Below are 21,040 nucleotides of genomic sequence, written 5' to 3'. Positions count from 1 at the left end.
CTTGCCCCTGGATTTATATTCCCATTTGTTTAGACAGATCCCAAATTTAGGTGTAACACTATGTGACTATCCACAGGTGAGAGGTACTGTATCCCCAGTGAGCCCGGTGGGTGTCCCACCCACAGACTCCTGAAAGCACCAGGTCCCAGTGCAGCTCATTCCTTCATAAAAAAAATATTTCAGCTGCTTGATCAGCCCAAACTTCACCTTTTTCTGCTTTCAGCCTCCCAGCTATGGGGATATAGCTCTTTCAGGCAACCTGGAAACCTGCGTCTCCTTCTTAAAGCCCCTAAATATTTGCACAGCGAACAAGCCCCTCAAGTCTGTCATGGCAAGAGGCTTCTCTTCAGAGGTTGAGCCATCAACTACATGTAGTTGTGATTTTTCCAAACTGTTTATTCATTGCCAGTAAAGAACCTTTTTTTTTCCCCTAGGAAAATACCATGTCCCAGCTCTAGTAAGATTATTTGTAAGGCTGATTGACATATGATGGGACGAAGCTAGACTGACAGTGAGTGTTTCATTGATGTGAAATTTTACACTGTATCTGGACATAGTATATACTTGGTTTATGATCCAGCTGGGCATGCTTGTTAGTTATTGTTGAGGTCAATCAAAGTGTAATTGTAACATAGGGAAAGACGGTCCCAGGGCTACAAAGGTTTGCTTCCAACAGCTGCTATTCATTATTCATTAAACTCTACCTTCTGTTTTTGAAATTAATAACCCTTGGCTTTCTGACAAGGTATCAGACGTGCAGAATATAGACTTAAAAATCAAAGATGCACTGGTTTCATCCCCAAATGAGAGAGCACAAAGCACTTTAGCTAGCACTAGTAGTTGGCAGCAGAACATAGGGTTTCTGTTTGTGGAAAACCAGATGTGAGTTAATTAACCTGAAATTTTCAGGCACTCTACACTGCATGTGAGAGAACTGACTGGTGTATAATAAACCCCAAACTTATGGAAGTCAGGGGGAACACTTGAAACTTCAGTTAAATAAAATTTTGTAAAAAATTAGGGCAAAGTGTATCACAAGTCTGCAGTGAGTGGAATATCAGATGAAACAGAGTTCATTCAAACTGGGACTTGCACCTCCTTTAAGGCACCGATTTTCCAACATCCATTCACCAGTTTATTTGAAGTGTAGGCCAAGCTTTAGCTCAGGATGACAGTGAAAGCAGGCTCATGATGTTTCTGTCCTGTGAATGCTGTCTGACTGAGATGGCACATCTCAGGAGAACTTTGGAGGATGACTGGGGACAGGTTCATTCCCAGGCAGGTCCAGGCACATTTTTCACATTTTATCATTTGTCATCACAAAGGGGTAATACACTGTGGCAAAAAATATGTACAAGACACTGTTCTGAGGCTGAGTGTCTCAGTGCAGGCCATCTGTGGGAAATATGATTAACTATGGTGCATGATCACAAGTCCAGGAACTATGGTAGTGTATCATAAGGTTAATTAAAATTGGTCTAAGAGTGTTAACACTGCCATCTTCCTACTCTCTGAATCAGGTCTTTGACATCCTTTCTTTTCCTGTGTAAATTCCACTACTTACTCATGTGGGGTGCTTTAAACCATCACTAAATGTTACATTTATGACATGTTTCTAAGCAAACATTGGGATATCCATTGCACATGAGCATGTTTCCTCAGCTCTTCTGGCCTTGTTGGGCAGCTTATCTATTGTTCTCCCTAAGTCTGACCTTTCATGTCTAGTTACTTTAAAGACACTAGAAAACCAGCTATCTACTCAATTTCCTTGTAGCTTGGGGGTAAGGTTAAAATACCATGTAGCTACTGTGTGTTTGACATTATACAGCAACAACTGATAAGCAAATATTTTCTTTTTAAATACACCGTACATTTTGCAAGAGTACATAATGAGTACTCTCACTCTTTGTCCTGGAGAAGGCCTAATGTTAAATATAAAAAATTGCCACTGATGTTTACCTTACTAAACCTGCTCACATCAATTGGTTCTGCCTACCCCATATTTCAAAGCGAAGTGATGGGGAAAGGTCATATAGATTACCCTTCTCTTCACTTCTCAGCTTAAGGGTGTCCTGTTTGTAATTAAGGAACAATTTCTTTTAGGGTGGTAGTCAAGAAATTTTCCTTTCGCTTCCCTCTTTCTCATTTTTTCACATAATGTTTGGAAAGGCATGTGAAAGCCAGATAACGCAGTTGGAAGATTTGTCATTCCAGAGGTAATTTGTTTTTTTTTTTAAAAAATAAATCTGAAACAGCTTCTGGGTATTCGTATTCAAATTCAAGTCCCTAGACTATCAGCAGTGAGTTTGGAGGTGACAGGCTGATGGCAAAGGTTTGGATTGCAAGGCCATCTGGCATTGTTATGAGAAAAGTTCTTGAATGCTCAAAAGAAACCAAAACCACATTGCTCAGTAGGTGCTGACTCCAGTGAAATTGAACCATCCTAGTGCAGGTTTGCTGTCTGACTTGTTGGAGAGACTGTGGGAAAATCAGCTATTTCTATACTGATGAAGTGGCTGTGGCTGAGAATTGTGATTTTACAGGAAAAAATGTGAAATGGAATGTTTGGCATGTTGAAGCAAAATGTTTTAAAATTGTAACTTTTTTTTTTAGCTTCCTGCAAGAGTCATGCAAGATGTATCTTTTCAGAAGGCCAGAAAGAGATAATGAATATTTTGTTACTTCAGTCTGGTCTTATAGAAAGACCGAAGATAAAATCTGTTTACTGTCACAGAATGGTCTGAGAGTGAGCAACACAGAAATATTATTCTGGAAAATATGGAGAGTTTTACTGAGGTTGATTTCCTGAAGTCTGATTCTTAGATTTCTGTGAAACTTGATTTGTTTGCCTGCTTTTCTTAAAGTGCACGTGCTGTGTTTGCTTATAGGCCTCATTGCTTGGATGAAACCGAAGGGATTAGAGGTGGGACGTAAGGGTTTTTCCATCTAGGTCAGATTGGATTTAGCAGTGACTGAAAATGACAGCAGTTGTTCAGTATTTTGGATCAAATGTACAGTGGCCAGATTCACAGCAGGCTGGGTCATCTGAGGTCATAGTGCAGCAAAAGTTGAGAAAACTTAGCCCCAGCTGAAGCAGGGAATTTTCAGCCTGGTAAGCAGGGCAGAACAGCACCAGCTATTCCCACACAAGGTTTTATTCCCTTCCTTTTTGAGGCTGAACACTTTATTCTTAGATACCACATGTAATGCATTTATAAGCTAGGAAAGCATGCATCAGGCCAGGCATAAACCTGATACATTTTTTTTAGTTCTACCCTTTCCTTTGCTCATCAGAGAAAGGAATAGGAATGGAAAAAAGGAACTGGTTTCTGCTTTGGCACCAAGGATGTGCCTGCACTATGGTGAAAGGCAAATGCTGTTTCTCTATGTCTCCTTGGACCCAACTTCGGTTATTTGTGTCATGCCTATGGAAGAAGGGTCAAGCTGGAATGCACTGGGTGACAGCAAACAGCCCGAAATCAAAAGAATCGAGATTTAAATTTTGTTACCTGCCTTCTACATACCAAGTGTGTCTACCATGCTTGCTGCTGTCATATCTAGGAGCTACAATTTGTTTATGGCTTGCAATAGTGGAGCCCTGGTTCAAGGCCTCGGTTTTGTATGGGTGAAGCAGTTCAGCCATGCAAAAGATAGACTTCTAAGGTTTATAAATATGGCAAAGTGTGGGACCCTCTCTGTAATCAAGATCTTTCTGCCAGTGGACAGTGAGCTCCAGTGACTTTGGAGCTGCAGACATGCTGAGCTGAGTTGGAAGATTATTTCACGTTTCAGGCAGAAAAGATGTAAATCTTCATTCTCTCTGTGATGAATTGTGTGTTAATGGAAATACACCTTGCTTTGATATGAAACCAAGTTAAAAGAAGAATTCTTCTGATGAGACAAATCCAGAGATAGTGAAAACAGCAAATAAGGATACAGGAGTAATTATGGATTCTGAAGAGAAATTTTTGTGTGGACAATGTCATGTTCTGTGCAGCCATACTCAAATATTTTTAACATTTGAGTTTAAGATTTAAAGGGCACATTCACAAGCTACTAGTACAGATAATTACTGAAAAATTTGCTGCTGAGTTTTGGGCACAAGATGTATTTCACTATGAGCACACCTCCTCTGTTCGCATAAAACACAGCCTCTGTGTGTATGGAATGGTCTTGCCTTATTCTGCAAAAGCGGTCTGCAAATGAATGACTAAATGGGGGGAGGGACAGTTCACCCAAAATGCTGTCTGGAGGGTTTGCTTTGAAGCTCTGCCATATCTCATGTGCAGTGTGTCAGGAAATGAGCCCTCAAATTGGTTGATAGGTATGTCCTTGGTTTGACTCACTGCTGCATTATTCCAATTTTATATTGCTATATCACCATGGGAGTGACCTCTGAGCTTTTTATCTCTCTGTCTCATCAAGGCATTTATTAAGCATACAGTCACCTCATAAACTGAGTGCCTTTCAATCCTGGGCATAAGACTGGCAACTCTAACAGGGGCTGAGTGTGTGTTGCTACTGTATATCCTCTCCATCTTCAGGACCGAATCATTCAGAGTTTGGTGGAATATAGAAAATCTGATACTTGCAGATTGGTCACATATGTCCTAGCACAAAGGACGCTGAAATTACTGGGGACTTACTACAGCATGAAGGGTCACCTTCAATAACAATTATTCCCTTTTTACAGATCTCCTTCTGTCAACATCAGGCTGCACATTTTGGTGTTGCTTTTGTTTCTCCCACTGATAGTGAATGTTTTAAGGAAGGAAACAACTCTGGCCTTGTCTATTGTTCTGTCAGATGCTGAACATCAGACTGGTACTTGAATTATCAGTTGCATGTGGATTATGTTACCTGTCTGTGTTGTGATCTGTTTCTGTTTTCCATATGATACAGTTGGTGTAGGGTTTTTTATCATATAAAAGCTATAACCTGGAAGAACCAATGTTAATTTCCTCTAGAGCCTTATGAAAAGTATCAAGGGTGTGCCTGACTTGTGGTGACAGAGCTTTTCAGCATACCCTGAGAAAGAACTGCTTCCGGGCACACATGGCAGCCAGATATGGCTTACATGCGCAATTGCATACAGAGAGCATCAGTTCATTAACTTTCCATCTATGGATGTGCTAACCAAATACTTTAATTGCACTTTTCATGTACCATCACATATCTGGGGTCAGACACTGGTTGCACCCAGCTGCAGATCAGGCTGAGGTTCCATATCACCACAAGCAGTAGTGATAAGGTGAAAGCCTAATACCTTTAGTCTTATGAACCCTCTGCCTCAGATATTATATAAGGCATTCATGAAAGGACAGACAGAATAAATTAGTCAATGTAAAATATATCTGAAAGCCTGAGATAATCCTATAATTCCCAGTATTATCCCTAATAATATGACTAGTGAGTAGAACCAGTGGTGAAATGGAGCAAAGAGGTCATTGCATGTCAGGGTTCAGATAAGATCTTCTGTGGATTCTTTCCCGTAAGATCTAACCAAAGTTGAAAGTAATTTGAAAAGAACTCTTTAAAGTAGTCTTTACTCTGAAGGGATTAGGAGCCCACAGATGAATATGATGTTCCTCAATCTCCCTGGAAAAAAAAAAGTCTTGCTGGGACAGACTCAAATCACTGCAAAGAAATCATTAGAAATCAGAATTCTATTCCCAGGCACAATGCAGCATATATTTGGTGTGATTAAGGGATGGTAAAAGGGGACTTTAAATGGACCCTACATGGGTGGCTGATTGTGAAAAAACTTTGGGAAGGGTCCTGTATCTGGGTTAGGTTTCTGGGAGGAGAGCAGCTTTCAGGAGTTACCTGTATCTTGCTCCCAGAATTGCAGCAGAGGTGGTGAAGGTGTGCTGTGGCTCCCAGAGAGGGGATCCCAGCTTGATCCTGGAGTGTGCAGTGTGGCCTAGGGAGCCACCTGCTTGTGGCTCCTGTGTCCTCTGACCAATGTGGTGGCCTCTGTAGTGGTGGCCTCTTGATAACTGCACTATTGTTTTTATTTTTGTGTTGGGCCAGATCCCACCAGTAGGATCTGATGGATGAAAGGGGACTGAAGAAAGTGGTTGATGTGCAGGCTCAGCTGATGTTCAACGGGTCCTGTGCTCACAGCTGTGTGTTTCCTGTGGCCCTCTTGTTTTTGGAATGTTGGGATGGCTGTAACGGAGAGGCCAGCAGCTGGGACAAGAATATCAGATGGACAGGTCACCAAAAATGTGGTGGTGCATGTCCTGAAACCAAGAAAAACTTGTGTTTTCTTTATGCAGAGAGAACTGATTCCAAGGCATCTGCTTATAAATGAGTGGTGCTGGTGATGTCTGGATCTTAGTACCACAAAGTCCTCCTTGAAACCACTCGCTCTTCCGTCTTCCCAGAGGATCCCAGAAGAAAGGGTAAGGAAGACTTTCTGGTTCCTGCTGGAGAAGACTATGAATGCAGGAGGACTTTCTATGATTTTCCCTGGGAAGGAACTGTGGTTGTGTGACACAAAGGAATTGTGGACATATGGTCTTGTAATTTGGAAAAATCTTATATTTTCCAGGGTGCTTGCCATAAGTCAGGGAGAGTTTGGGCTCACAGGAAAGATGGGTGGGTGGAAAACCTTTTTTTTTTTTTTTTTCTCTTTTGGCTTGGTTTGTTGTTTTTTTTTTTTTTTTTTTCCCACTTGGTCTCTGACACACACTGTTTCACTTTGTTGTTTGAGATTTTACCACTAAAACCTTGGGAAGAAAGGAACCTTCTTCCCCATTGCAAAGCTGGTATTGTTTGGGATACCCTGCTGGGCTTCTGAAGAGAAGTGATGACAGACACCCTGTGACAGACGTAAAAGCCAGCTCTGGAATCTGAACAGCAAATCCAGCGTGTGAGCAAAAGCTTCTCTGACTTGTGTGTGTCTTCATCATCGCCTGCCAGTTTCAAACCAGGCTGTGTCAGCAGAGAACTGTAAATGCTTGGGAGAACTGGCTGCTCTGAAGAACCAAAACGGGGAACATAACTTACAGCTCTGCAGTTGTAAGGAGAAAGTTTGTGGAGAAACAATGATTGCAACACAGGGATGTGGAGATCTGAGCTGTAAAAGCCTGTAAGGCAGATAAGCCACTGGGGATTCGCTTTTACCATACTGGGAAGATTCCTAGTCCTCAGTATGGATGTGAGACATCCAAGCTCAGTGAGAAAGAGCTGAGCTCCTCAGACAATTATAATTAGGTCATTAAAGTTAAATGCCAGACTGCATCTTTATACTGCAGTAATAAAAGGATAGTGAGAACCTCCAGTAAAAGTGTCAGATGATGTGCTATTCCCAACCTGTGATTCCTATGGATTATGGCTGAAGTCACAGCCAACACACAGCTTATTTCCCATGTGAACAGATCTAGTTTCACAATCACCACTGTGAAACAGACACATGACTCTCCGACAGGCAAGCTCTAGTCCAGTTTAGTTTGACAGCAGAGACTGATTCCTGTATGGAATAATTTCCAGTGCTGTGTGTTCTGAGGGTGCCGTGTGCTGACCTCACCCCACTGAGAGCAGAAGGATGGAGATGAATGAGTAGCTGCACTCATGGCAGCAGAAAAGGGGGAGAAACAGCATAGACCTGATGTGGTTAACCAGGCTTGGTTAGCCAAGGGCTGTCTGGGGTATAGAGACAGCCTCAGGGTGGCAATAACAGCTTTCACTCTCCATAGCAAATATAGCTGTGTCTGCTGGACATACCCATCCTGAAGGAAGAGGAACCCTAGGCTAGCACACCTCTTCAGATTGAACAGCAAAATCAGTACTTGGCACACCTGAAATTGCTTGTTGAAATATTTTCTTCCTGTTTCTCTATCTTGATAATCATATATCCTTGCATACTTAAAAGTTTTACAGGGGTTAACTCATTGGGACTACCTTGGGGATAGAAATATTCGGAAGCACTGGAATTCCTGTTTCCCCGAGTGTGAGTGAATGTTATCTGTTCATGTCCAACTGTGTCTTTGATATCTTCAGATGGAAGGTGATGGTGACGCCCCATCCCCTTCATGCCAGCCATATATCACCCTTCTGGCACCACAACTCCTCTGACATCTGACCCGAGTACTATCAGTTGCAGCACATTCAGTTGCCTACAAAAGCCAGCTTTTTGCTGTGGGGAATACCATTTCCTGTAGCTCCTGGCAGACCTGAGGGGCCAGAAAAATCACTGTGCAGCATTCTCACTTGATTGAGACTGTCCAAAATGCCTTTCTTTCACTGCAGAAGAAGCCCTCTCTACCTGTACATGGCTTGCACCTTAGGGACTGCTCAGCCTTGCAGAGGGGGCATGATGGGCAGCACTCCATGAATGAACAATTATTCAGAATCTCACTTCATTATTCCATATTTTTTGCCAGCTCTTTTGGGTCCTATATGTTTCCAAAGTATCCTTTACTTATAAAGCTCTCTCTTTTTGTGGATTTCTTATGGTCCTGATTGTGAAGTTACCTGAGACTTTCATATCAATGAATTAATTTTTACTCTGCCCGTGAGGGGTGAAAATGGCCCAAACAAGTGGTAGATGGGATTTTAGACTGGAGCAGGGATGTCGAGCGTCTCCAATAATTTCAGCTAGTTTTGTGAGAGATTAGCACTGTAAACAAATCCAGTTTAGACTCTTACCTCCAGGTGAGACTCCCAGAACTGCTGACATGTGTGGGGAGCTGGCACTCCCTGAAGCTGCCCAGAACTACCTGAAAGCATTACCCTTTGCAAGAGTAAACTTGAATTGCTGAAAACAGCACTCATGTGTGGGAGCCATGAAAGTGGTTCTCCCTGTACTCACTCTTCACCTAGTGGTCTTCCCAGAAAAAGGCAGAATGAGGAAAAAAGCAACAGAGGTGTAAATAGTTGTGAATAGTAAATAGGTAGTTGATATCTGTGGGTTTTGTTTGCTGGTGTAAATCCCCCCCAGCAGTGTTGATGTTCAACAGAGATTCTATTCTGTCCCACTGATAACAGTACAAGTACTTTTTTCCCCCCAATATTTTCAGCTGCAGTTTGTCAAACCTACTGGTCAAATCCAGATAGTTTTGTGTACCAAAAAACTCCGGGTGCTCCGGTTGAGAGCCTTAATGCTCCAACTTTATTTCTAGCAACTATATGTTTTATTGTGACTCCTGGGAAGCTTTGCACAAAGCCCTTCTCCCTAAGCATTTGAATGTAAGATTCCCCTGTGATCAGTCAGTAGGTCTGAACTGCTGGAGCCAAGCACAAGCCTGACTCCTGTGAGACAATGTGCTCTATGACAAAAGATGCTACAGTCTCTATGAAAGCTTGGGGGGGACTTCCTAAGAGCACCAAACTGGGAGAAAAGCTAGTACAGGAGATTCCATCAATAGCTGTAGCTGAAAATTTCCTTTTGCCAACGGGCTTCCCAGTTAAAGGGAAACAGAGGAAGGCTTTTGACTCCTGGCTGAGGGTTAGTGGCATAGGAGAGAAGGATATTTCTTTCAATATGATCCCGACAGTAAAATCTACTAAGGCGCGCTTGGAAAGGCTCACAAAATGACCTCTGCCAGTTGATACCACCTAGACCACTGAATTTTTTCCCCCTACATTTTAAAATTAAATATTCACAGTATTTTTTTTTCTTTCTGAAGAGTGTAGAATTATTTTAATTTTGTTCATACTGAAGAATAAAAAGACATCAGGAAAAACTTTGCTTTTTTTTCCAACACCCATTATTTAGTACAGTTTTGTCCATTTGAGAACAACACTTTCTCCAAGGTCTAGTAACTGAGTTCTGACTTTGTTTTTAAGTTATATTTCATCTGATGTTGGGAAGGAGTGTGCTCCTCTGTGTTAGAGCTCAAAAAGAAGAAAGACCAAGCTTTTCTTGCTGACAGAGTACTTCGGAAATTTAAGTTTGGAGGCTTATATTTTTAATATTACCATAATATTCAAGTTAAATAGAGGATTAGGACTTTTTTTTAATCAGGAGAGGAAGTGGCAAGGAAAGATGAGAGAGAGTTTCAGATCTCAGCCTGACAACATCAGTCTCTTGAAACTGGTACTTTGGAGGGCAGTTTCAGTCTGGTGATTTGTTTGATCTATTATAAAATGCTCTCTACCAGTGTGTAGTTACCACCCACTTATATTTATTATGCAGTTTTATTTTTGCTTGGTAATATTTTTCTTGTGTTTTTAAAAGGTCTACATTTTGTGGTGACAGTCTCCCATTTTCCAAATTAACTGCTAGCAGATGTTGCTGTGTGGTGTGAAGCACACACAGCAGCTGAAACCACCAAGGTCTGGATATGGGCTTTGGAAAAAAAAATCCTTGTGTTGTTCAAGAGAATTTCAGGAGTGTCTATAAAGTGCTTTGTAGAATCTTATTCAGAAAATAAATTACTGTTGTTTTTATAGCTTTTAGCTGGTTTTAGAGTTTGGAATTACTGCTGAAACCTCACAAGTCTGTACCATGTTTTAAGAAATGAAATATCATTCAGGCAGTGTTATTTAGGAAAGGGTTAGCTGCTGATACATGATATACAGGAAAATGCAGGCAAGCATTTAGAGCTGCAGCTGCCTGGTTTTGTCCTTTCTAAAATCCCTGCTGCTGTTACATGTGTGCTAAACCCTAGCTTGTGGACCTAAAATCTTCAGTGTGAGCAGAGCATTTTGAGTAGGCTGTTTTGAAATTATTGCTAAAAATGCGAAATGAGGGGTTGTGATTTTCCTTTTGGAATGAAGTATTGCAATTTGATTGGATCATTAGTTATGCCCTTGTTCATTTGTTTTGTTGTTTGTTGCATCTCTGAAATTTCACCCAATTTTGGACAAACCACAATGCATTTGTGAGAAAGCAAGGATGTGTTTGTTGCAGAGTTGACTGGCTAGGCACGTATCTAACCTGCCTGGACATTTATATAACCTGCTACTGCAACTGCTCATCCAGATAAATAGGTAAGTTATAACTCCCTGTTCTTCATGTCTGTCATGAGTAGGACAAGAGAGGAAGGAAAGTGTCACAGTGCAGCAAGTGATTCACTGCCCAGCTGGTTGCTGGGGTGCTCAGGAGGAAGTGTGGCCCATGTAGCTATGGCTACATCACAGAAAGGTTGTAAGTTCTGTTTGTGTGAGTTTTTGTGAAGACCAAAGCAGGCATTAAAGAATCACAGAAATGATTTGTGTTGGAAGGGACCTTCAATATCATCTAGCTTCAACCTCCTGCCGGGCAGGGACACTTTCCACTAGACCAAGTTGCTCAGAGCCCCATTCAACCTGGCCTTGAACATGTCCAGGGATAGACAACCTGTTCCAGTGTCTCGCTACCCGCATAGTGATGAGCTTCTTCCTAATATCTAATCTAAACCTACCCTCTTTCAGTGTAAAGCTCCTTGACTTATCACTATCTCATGCTGTAGCTGGTTCTGCATTAAAGCAGGGAAGTGGACTAGGAAAACTTTAAAGTTTCCTTCAAAATATACCATTCTCTGTCTGAGCCTTGCTCTGTAGCCTCCTTCAAATAAATTGAAAAATTAACCGGATTCGCCCCATTAGATGTCCGACTGTAGAAGAGCTGCCCACTAGATGTCACTGATACTTCACTGAAATGAGATTTAAGCAGCCTTTTCTGGTAGGTAGCTAAAAAGAGATGAAGTACAGGTGGGCATCACCCCTGTGCTTGTACCCTTCTCTGCTCCACTCCTGTGCAAGGGCTTGTGATGCCTCTCACTCCACGGGGCATCCATCCTGTGTTGACCCAAGGAACAGAGCCATCCTGGGCTCGTGGTGTGCTGGCTAATTCCTCCCACAAGCTTAAGGCTTGAAAATAGGACAGTGTTACATGCTGAGGTTTTGAAGAGCCTGTGGATGGGTACAGGAATGCTTTTGGGATGAGCACTGTGCATGCACGTTTGAACAAATGCTTCTCTCTTTGTGAAAGTATTTCAACACTGCTCTATTCACTAGGACTGCTAAGGATTTTCTTTTCCTTATCTTTTAAAGGCAACAGCTAATGCTGCATTTGATTCCGAGGCAAAACTCCATGCTGACATGGAATCTGCAGATTTTGTCTGTAAAGAGGACCTGATTGTCCAATAATCTTGTTAAAGAAGAGTTATCACAAAGATGGCATATACACAGAAGCTGGTCTTCAACAGTATTTTTAATGCAGAAGTTGGACAAATTATATCTGCTTTATTTCACTTGACCTACTAGAGGTCCCTCCAGTTAAATCACCTGCAGTTGGCCCATAGTTGACCCTTCGTTGACTTATTTAATCATTTGCCTAGTTTTCAGAACAGGGTATGAGCATTCAGACTGAAATCAGTCCATGAAAGGGTCCTGTCACTGGGCAGTGGGCCTCATACCTGATAATCTGCCTGTCACATAATATGAGCACGGATGACAATCACTTACCTCTTTTATGTCATGATATAAGGCTAAAATTGTCTAAAATGAGGAAGAAAGCCATTATTTAATCAATGGAATTGCGTCAATTGTGTAAAATTTGTCTCTAGTGTAAACAAATGGAATGTCTTTGCGCTCTGTGAAAACAAGACTAAATTACTTGCAGATCTTGCAGATAGAAAAACATAGGAAGTGGACTTGTAGGCTGACACATTAGGGGGTTTAGTGTATGCATTTAAAATAATTATCCAGATTACTCTGGATTACTTAATATAGTTTTTGCATCATGCGTATGCACATTTAATTTTAAAGCAACAAAAGCAATATTAGGTTTTTTCTCAGTCATGTTTCATTATTTGAGATATTTATCAGAACAATGCAGGACTATTACCAATGAATGCTCTGGTTAAATACAAAAACGCCAAAACTCAGTTTTAACTTTTGCAGGTGAGTTGAAGGTGAGTCCTCAGTGTCCTCCCAGACAGAGAAAGTTTTGGGACATGTACATTTAAGGGACTTGCTGTGAGAAAATGATCTTTCATTAAAAAAAAAAAAATAAATCCAAGTGTCCCACTCTGTAGCCCCATATCTATACAGTTAATGGAACACAGTAAAGAATTTAACTTTTTGGTGATATGAATCCTTAGTTATTAGTGGTTACAGCCTGAAGACCAGCCTGAACATGGAAAATCCAGGAACCATGAGGGCTATTGGGATATCAGTCTGTGGGTATTTTATATAGCCTTAAGTTTTCCTCAGGTTCAATGGAAGAGAATGTGAGTGCGTTGAAGATGTGTGTTTCTAATCTGTAGAAATTCTTACTTGTTCAAATAAAATTTTGTCTGTGCTTTCGTAACTGGTTTGAAGTGACCAGCTGGAGTAAGATCAGTCATTTGCTTGACTTGATGCCTCTAGAATGCAAGATATTCCTATGTAACTCTTCCTTTCTGATTCAAAGGTTGGGATTGCTCTGTAGAGAAGCCTGTAGGAAGAAGCTAGTCTGGGAACCAGGTATTTAATATTTTCTTTTTTAAATCTTCTGTTGTGGCCTTTTGGAGACAATATTAGATTATTCAAAGAAACACTGTGAGAAAGGCAATAAACCATGTGTTTAGATCTTGATTCAAGAGGCTTCCAGGACAGTCCCTTTACTCAATGAATGCTTGATGAACCAAGATGAAAAGCATTTAATAATTTCAGCACTTCATAGGGTTGGTCCTTAACTGTGACAGGTGGTAGCTGGGGGGCAGAAGGTAGAGGGGTGGACAAAATTTCCACACCAAAGACCACAGAAGTGGTATATTAAATATGCAATATGTTACTCCTCCCATCCCTGTTTGAAGAGTTGTCTGGAGTTGTAGTTCTGCCAGGATTTTGAAGAGGCGTTCTTCACAGGAGGGAAAGAGCTATCAGTTGAACAAGTCTGCACCTCACTGCTGTGTCTGCCTTGCATGTCCAGGCTCTGGCTGAGGGAGCTGCTTGCCTGCTCTGACATCAGCCATGTGCAGGACGTCCCATCAGCACTGGCCAGCAGAGTGGGACTGGTCCACGCACAGGTGGCACTGTTTGTGTATTCATCATTTGTCAAGCTAGACCCCATGGAAGAGATTTGAAAGATTCTGTGCTGCATCTTTTTGTGGTTAGGGAACAGTGGTTGGGGTGGTGTTGCATTGTCAGAGTGATTTTCAGGAAGATAAATGTAGAAAGAAAAGGCACCTTTGGTGAAGCTGGAGATTTGGAGTCAGGGCTCTTGGCTCTGTCCTTGATGCTGCCAATACAGGAGTACAAATTACGAACCAAAGTTACAGAAGAAACAGAGATTCCTTGCTACCCTGATGTGCTGGGTCTGGATTTCTGACAGCACTCAGGAAGGGAGCTCAGCACCATGGGATCCTAGAGACCTCCTCTGCTCTGTAGCAGCTCTCACCCTCACTCACTGTGCCATGCAAGTTAACCCACCACAGAGGGAAATGAAATTTGAGCTCCTTTGGTATATTGGAACATAAGATATCTACAACTCTGTCATCACTACCAGGCCTAAAGTCCCAGTCTGACTGAATACCAGTCAGCAAATTTGTTGCTGCTGGGATTCCTGTACAGCATTTCCATGATGGCAACTTTAACTGGACCAGGCCTCAGGCTCCACCGGCAGCCTCTTGCAATGGGGTGTGATTCCCATTTTGTGGTGCTGGTCCTTTCTGCAGACAAATTTTATGGGAAAGGGTGTGAGTGGGAAGGCTTTGGGGAGGGAGGGTCTATAAATCCTGTAGGTTCATATTCTGTATTTTGAGAAATTAGTAGGAAGGCAACTGCCAGCTCTGGTTTCATTAGGGTGATGCTCCCTGGAATACCTTTGGCAGTTGGCTTTGTTTACAGGTCAGTGTAATGATAAAGTTCACTTCCTTTCATTGCAGGTGTTGCTTTGGATATCTGAATACATTTATTCAGAAATGCCTGACATAGCTGATAAAGAAAACACTATGCTAGACTTTAGTAAAATAGATTAATCTAATAGCCACTAAGCAGAGTAGCATCTCTGTGTGAGAACCTGATTCCTACAAGTTCTAATTTCAGGGTTTAGGGTCTTGTTTCTCTTCTTTTGTCATTTAAGAGAATTTGTTACCTTTTAACTGAATTTAAAAAAAGCTCTTTATTGTTATGCTCTGCATAGCAAAGCATATTGAAGCAGCAAGGTAGAGAAATCTGCACCTTGAGAGAGTATCATGTTGTGCTGAGACTTCTGAGAGATTAGCTTTTGAAGAACCTCTTTGTTTTTATTCTGAATATGATCCAGTCCTGGGAATTTAATTTGCTTCTCTAGATCATTATGTTTGCATGTTTTCTTATCAGAGGAGGCATAAGTTTAGGGCATGAGCCTGTAAATCTGTTTTCACATAATTTATTAAAAGTCATATAGTACTGGTGTTGTTGAAGGGAAGGATTCTGTTTATCTTTTAACTCTACAGTGACATTTATTTCTTTCAACATAGTTTTTGTTTTTAGAGGTCAGTACATATTCTACACTATGATTTTCCAGGGTTTGGTGTGTTTGTGAATAGAACTCATGTAAATTTTGTTTTCTTTCTTCTTTCTGTTTCTTTATGTTCTGTATCTCCTTACAGTGCACATCATCCAACAAAGTCAAGTTGCCTGCTGTAATGCAGGATTGGCTTTTTGCAGGATAGTCCTGGCTAGACAGAGGAGCAGAAGTTTAGCAGCATCTTTAAGTTGTATGGTTTTCTCTCATGTCAGCCAGCCTCCCATGTTCAGAGGCCAATTATGCTTTTATTCAAAAGACTGTTTTCATTCATTTTCCACAAAGAACTCTGAAGAGTTTGTTGTTTCTGTGTTGTGATCCCTTAACAGTTGATGAGGTTTGTGAGTGACTTTTCCATAGGATTTTCAGAAATGTTAGAAATACTTTGTGGGATTTGCAGAAGAAAGTTTCCAATTTCCTTCTCTTTCCTTTCATTAACGCTGAATATCCCAGGGAGCTGTGTTCAGAACCACAGCCTGTAAGAAATGATCATGTGCTGGCATGTTGTGGCAGCCAAGGGAGACTACTCATATTTAGGGCTGATCCTGTCCTTGTGGAGATGGACAAACAGCCTGATTCTCCTTGCACAAGCTGACGCCAATTTTGACTTCAAAGGAGGTGGAGGGAACACGACCAGTCAGTTTTGAAAGTGGATTTGAAAGCTGTGTCTAATTAATTTGGATGCCCTTCTGTTTTACAGCTTTTAGCCTTATGCGATGAGAAATAGAGTGATTCCTTAAGGTCTTCAACTTCCATATCCATGTCCTGTTGATATAACTTGGGAATGAGCTCATGAGATAAAACCAGTAAATGTGGCCTCTGAGGGTGAGTATAGCTGTGATTTCCTAAGCATTTATATCCTACTGGGAAACATTCAGACACAAAGACTAAAAAGCTTCCTATTGCTGAAGGTTCAAATACTGTATTTAAAAGGGGCTTCCTCCAGGTTCCTAAAGGCAGCTGATCAAAGCGTGGCTTTGTGCACAGAGCACAATACACTTCACTTGTGTCCAAACCCAGTTGCTCCCCTGTGGCAGCAGCAGCAGCATGCCTGAGTGCAGGCCGGTGCTTCTCTTCTCTGAACAAGCAGCTCTCAGATGCTCTCTGGGCAGCCTGCTTTCAGAGAAATTTAGGATTAAGAGTGGAATTGCATTATAGCTATGTAGAATGAAGTACCAAGGCTTTTTTAAGTGCTTGTAATGCTGAGTTGTAAATTAAGTTGTAGCAGGCTCCAAAGACAGAAGTTCTGACACATCAGTCCATGGGCTGGGACTCCTGTTGGACATTGTCTACAGAGCTCTGTTATAAGCATGCAAATATCTTGCTTGAAGCAAGGGGGACTTTGCTCCAATGGGAGCTTTTGGCCTGGGTCTGAAACCCAAATTTTCATAGATTTGAAGTAGCCACAGTTCCTGCTAGGATCAACAGGATATGCAGGTGCCAGTATTGTGAATAGCAAGATTTAATCCAGGTTGGATACTCTTGCTTTCAACTTTCAGTTGAAAATACTGCTTCTACTGTCTCTGAATGTCTCTTGAAGGTGTGGGATGCTGTCAGGCTTGGCTGGCTGATATTTGCCAGCATTTTCAAGACCCCTGTAGAAGTTTAAACAACTGTACATTACTATTGTTATTAACAACCATAAGGTATTTATTTTATTATGTCTTGGGCAGTATTTCATTGAGAGAAGCTCAATTTGTCTTCTAATATTTATGAGTTATGGTTTGGTTCCTTGCCAGTCAATTTTCCAAAAACTCATTGCTCTCAATCTTTGCTCAGTGAGACAGTCTGAGCTCTTCTGGCTTTGGAAGCAGTGGATGTAAACATGTGACATTTCATCTCACAAATGGCATCATGTTTACAGTGCCAAGGTCTGGTTCATCTCTGTGTTTCAGGTTATGCTGCCATAGCCCCATTTATTTCAACACAGTTGATCTGCAGTAATGCAGCCAAAAGTCAGAAAAGTTGACCAAAATGCCTGTAGGCCACTACAAATGGTTAAAAGTAATAAAGAAATCTGACTCAGCCTCTCAGATGGCAAAAATTCCTTCACTGCATTAAAGTTACGTGACTGGGATACTGGGATCCGTCTTCATTTCTTGCATATTTTTTTGTATTTAAAATGATGATTAAGAGAGAGTTGGAGAGTAAGGTAGAAAATACAGAATGCTCGAATCATTAAGAGACAGAAGAGATCCATTAAAATGTGCTTTGTAGCCCCAAACCCATTTCTTACCCATTCTGCAGAAACACAAGCTGCAGTTTATTTTAAATCCACTGCCAAGAGGACAAATGTTGCTTTCCTTCACTTTTTACCCCCACTATACTTTCACTCTCTGATTAGTCCTGTTGTTTCTTTATGAATAAACCTGACTACATATCCATCCTCAACACTTCTGGGCCTCATCCATCAAAGTGATGCTGTTTAATTCCTTCTGATTTCTTTTCCTGGTGAACCTCTTTATTACCCATATCATTAGAGACAGAATTCAGTTCAAGCTTATTTTCTGGTTTCTTTTCAAAATAGAATCAGGATGATGATTTATTACTTGGATGATGTTAGGCCTAAAAGCCCTTTCCTGGGCTCTTACTCAGTTGTTCCAGGAGCTATATAAAACCAGAACAAAGGTGATGCGTGTGCTATTGCATACTTTTAAACTGATTCTTTTAGAAAGGCAGAATTTCTCCTTAACTATGAGACAAATTCTCTTCCGTTCAACTCTCTTAGGTGTATACCAGGGTTGAAAATTCGACCATTATCATTTCATGGTAGATGTTCCTTATGCTGTCCTTGATTACTGCAATAGGGAGAAGGAATTAGAGCTTGCCTTTTGCATTTCAGAGGATAACTTGATATATAATTTTTCATGAAAAGCACACTATGTCTTAGTTATTTCCCTTGTAGGAAATCTGGGTTCATCAGAGCCTGATGTCCTACTTAGCTTAGTTCATGATTCACAGGAGATTGAAAGTCTGGGCATTAGGGTGTCACAAGAAGATTTTGCAGGGGCTTAAACAAGAGCCAATTTAGTAAATATTACTTATATTTTTGACACCTAGCTTTCTAAGGCATAATTGATTTTTAATCTAGCTGCTCTTGCTTGCGTAGAACTTTAACTCTACAATACAGTTATTGTGTATTATATACACAATATATATATATGGAGTTAACTCCACAACTCCAGTTATTTGGAAGCCTTTTCTACTGATAATCTTTTCTGTGAATATATGAAAACAAATACTAGAAGACAGCAGAGCTCCTGGAGAGCCATCTTGCTTATATAGCTGCTGCTTCCCTGGGTATCTGCCACTGCCTCCAGGGAGCAGGATGCAATGAAACTGTAGACGCTCCTTTGAGGGATTCTCACTGAGCTGTTGACAAGTTCTTCATGGGCTGTGGACAATATACCACTATGCACTTGTGTCACACCACAGGGCCTCCCATTGACGCTTATCCTTTTCGTTTGGCCTCTGACCCCCACTGCTTGCCACTTAGGGAAGCAGCAGTTCAGAAAAGAAAGCAAAAGTCAGACCAAAGTAGCTTTCATCTACCTTGAATAACCTCAGTTGTACTTCTTGCTGTTTTTCAAATTGCTTGTAATTAATGCAGATCCTGTATCTTTTTCCCCCATTCTGAAATGAAATCCATTCTTGAGTATAAATGGACAAAATAGCATTGTTTCACTGCTACCCATATGTGTGAATTTTCACCTTGACATCATTATTCTTTTTTTAATTTTTTTTTTTTTTGCATATCAGAGGTAATCCAGAGCTAACCCCAGAGAGTTAAAAAATGTACAAATGCAAATTCACAGGTTTAGTCTCTCTGCAGTGTCTGACTTTCACATGTTAGTGATCTGTGCTTGGGATTACTGAACTGAAGGCAAATTGTCATGTAAAAGTATAGTTTGGACAATCCATGCAGCAATGATTTTGAATGTGAGCTTCTCATTCATCTGGATAGTTAAAACACTCCCTTACAACTGGTCACTATATCAATGCCAATATTTAAGTCTGGACTGGAAGTTATTGTATTACTCTGGATCTGTGGCTGTAGAGTTACAGCCCCTCAAATCTTCACTCAGTGATACCAAAGAATAACTTCAGTGGCCTTCAAGTCCATTAGTTGAATTACAAGAGTGCTGAAAACCCTGTCTTTATCTGGGGTTCTGTGGTGTTGAGGCGTTGTACAAAATCAGAATGAAAATCCACCTTTTATGATGTGTGGGTTGGAAAACAACCCATGAAGCCTCCTCCATTCCTCTGCTCAATCCCCAGTAGCTGCTTTCCCCCTCCCACTGGTTCTGGAAGTGGTCATCAAATGAAAGTGCAGAGCTAGAGGGAAGGAAGAGGGTGATTTAGTCAGAGATCTAAGGGGTCATTTTTTTTCCCCCCAGCATGTAGTATTGTTGTAACTCAGCACTTATTGATGTGTAATGATTACAGACAGACAAGAAACTGGCCTACACACATTCTTCTAGACTTACGATGGCAGACACAGGACCCTTTGATTTCAAGAATGAAGAATTTACCCTCTTTTTATTACAGTTAAACTGATCTAGAGGAACAATTCAATGAAAATAAAATTTGATGACACATACAGGAAGGATAGCCTGAAAAGCAAAGCAAATCTTTAAAATTGGCAGTTATCACTTGCAAGAATGACAAAGCTTTGCTGAAAATATATCCAAGAGATTCAGGAGCATAGATTTTATCAAAAGTCAGCAGGATTTAAATTCTAAGCCCCATATAGAGCTTGGGTTATTTTCTCTGGTATTTGTACTTCAGTTTAACAAAGATAAAAATAATTTAAAATGTTTGGTTTTGAATTTTAAGATGCAGAACTTTAGGAAATGACTGATTGCATTTTAAAGATGTTTACTTGCTAAATCTTCGGTTTTGATCAGAGGTTTCACATTTTTAGCTGGTGCTGTGATCTTAAGGTGTTACTTGCAAAATTATGCTTTCATTCCTTCAAGAAAGAAAATAAGTTTCTGACCCTTAATAGGTTGAAAGAGCTCATGTTTAGAAACTATCTTGTAAATGAGAGTGAAGGGATTCATCAATGATTAATGAATAATCAACAGTTATATGAATATATTTTAATACTTGCTTTTGGCAGGAGCAATACAATAAGTGAGAATCAAACCCAAAGATTTGTAATGATGATTAAGTACAGAGACACTTGTGGTGAAAGGAAGCTACTGGATATCCTAATGACTTAAGTCACTGCAGTTACTTAAATTACCTTCTATGCTGCTTTATTTCATGAGGCTAGAAACATTGGAGTGCGGCTGAACATTTATTCTTTTTCCCTTCCCCACAATGAATTAGGAAGGTGGTCCCTGCTTAAAATAGATAGACAATTATCAGACAACTAAGGCAGCCAGTTGTAGCTTCATTCACACTGGTTCTCTGTGGATGCCAAGAGTTTGCAGGATTGAGGCCAGTATTTATAACTCCAATCTACTGCATAGCTCTTTTTCAGTTCTTGATTCTTAACAGGTGCTCTCCTCCTGCCCAGTCTCTGCTGACTGTGAAAGCAATTGAAGGTATTATGGTTAGACACTAAATATATCACGAAGATTAACTTGATAAATTATCAATTCTGGC

The 21,040-nt window shown here is 40.8% G+C and overlaps 1 long non-coding RNA gene across 1 annotated transcript in view; it reads left to right on the top strand.

Annotated features, from left to right (window-relative positions):
- The window catches only part of LOC131577391 (uncharacterized), a 43,390-nt gene that overhangs the window by 14,417 nt on the left and 7,933 nt on the right, over window positions 1-21,040 (top strand). The window contains exons 4-5 of the long non-coding RNA XR_009277201.1: window positions 6,282-6,407; window positions 16,128-16,252. This is a non-coding gene — a long non-coding RNA (uncharacterized LOC131577391). The remainder of the gene's footprint in view (window positions 1-6,281; window positions 6,408-16,127; window positions 16,253-21,040) is intronic.

Source organism: Poecile atricapillus, chromosome 3 (genome assembly GCF_030490865.1).
Source record: "Poecile atricapillus isolate bPoeAtr1 chromosome 3, bPoeAtr1.hap1, whole genome shotgun sequence".
Lineage (NCBI taxonomy): Eukaryota > Metazoa > Chordata > Aves > Passeriformes > Paridae > Poecile > Poecile atricapillus.
The sequence above is the reverse complement of the archived record's forward strand: the minus strand, read 5'-3'. Positions and strand labels throughout refer to the sequence as shown.